The 1,261-nt window shown below is 35.1% G+C and overlaps 1 long non-coding RNA gene across 1 annotated transcript; it reads left to right on the forward strand.

The window, feature by feature from the left end:
* The first annotated feature begins 40 nt into the window (after window positions 1-40).
* Window positions 41-1,103, forward strand: LOC111385814. Its single transcript, XR_002701110.1, has 2 exons — window positions 41-248; window positions 943-1,103. It is a non-coding gene; the product is annotated as an uncharacterized LOC111385814 (long non-coding RNA).
* The last annotated feature ends 158 nt before the right edge of the window (window positions 1,104-1,261 follow it).

The raw sequence follows: 1,261 nt of genomic DNA on the forward strand, positions 1-1,261 counted from the left end.
TCCAAGACATTTTTGTAAACAAAAAATATTTAAAATTAACTTTTACTTTTTGCTTATGTTTAGCCAGAACATGCTGTGTCTTCTGAAGTTATTTCTAGAAGCCCTTCTGAGCTATTGTCAAATGTTCTTCATAAAGCATCTTCTTCGATGGTCTCAGGAACTTGTGAACATTGAGTTGATATCTTCGATGTGTAAATGCAGCACATACTGGAAAACTGAGGACGAAGGAGGGATGGGCGGCTTTGCAGGTGATGCTGATGCACATCCTTACGTCTCATTCACTATTAATCTTATTTAAGCTACTGCATTGCATGTCGCTGTCCATTTCAAAATCCCATGTGTGATTTTATTATGCCACTCTACATTTGCATAATAGAGTAGATTATCCCATTCTTTTTTCATGGAAAAATACTATGCTTGTCAAACATTCGTTTCAATTTTCCCAAATTGCAGCAGATTATTTCTTCTTCTCCCGTAAATTATTTTCTAATTGTGTTTAAGCCACGGTATTATACATGTTATCATCTAGTAGTTTGAAGTTAAGAGCTTCTGCTTATATTTGTTGAGATATTATGTTTTGCTTTTGATGTTAGCATCTCTCTTTTATCTGTTTTGCATTCAACTCTAAGCCCCACTGCACTCTTCAGGTAATGGCATTGTGTACTTGTAGGAACTGGATAAGTTTGACTATTGGATTAAGCAGGGGGTGTGGGGTCAGTAGTCAACAATGTACTCTTGAAACTGAAGTTTTATTTTCTTTATGTAGTGACATTCATTTGGAACATAGCATGAAGCAATTTCTCGCCCACAGAATTTAGTATGGCTTTAAGATATGAAAAATGGAGCACAAATATTCTATATAGTATTTTTATTTATTTTATTGTAATTTGTCAGAGAGATGGTGCTGGTATTATCTGCTGAAGTTTGTCATATAATCTGCAGTATACCAGAAATAGAGAGGTGAAGCTCAGGTCTACTTGCATGATAAAATTTTATCCCACCTTATTAAAAGAAAGGTTGAACCCCAACCTTTAGGTCTTCTACCGCCCCGCCCATGGAGCATTGTGAGATAGGTTAATCACGAGATGTGTCCCAGCAGGTCAGAGAACAAATTGTCATTAAGCTTTGAAAGTTTTTTGAGTTGCATTTGAACATTTTCAAATGTTTTCCTTTGCCGTTGAACTTTAAATGTTATTCAAGAACTTAAAAAAATATTATTCTATCACCCGGCTTTTAAAAGTTGACGAACTTGATGGTAAAA

Source organism: Olea europaea, unplaced genomic scaffold (assembly GCF_002742605.1).
Source record: "Olea europaea var. sylvestris unplaced genomic scaffold, O_europaea_v1 scaffold32947, whole genome shotgun sequence".
Lineage (NCBI taxonomy): Eukaryota > Viridiplantae > Streptophyta > Magnoliopsida > Lamiales > Oleaceae > Olea > Olea europaea.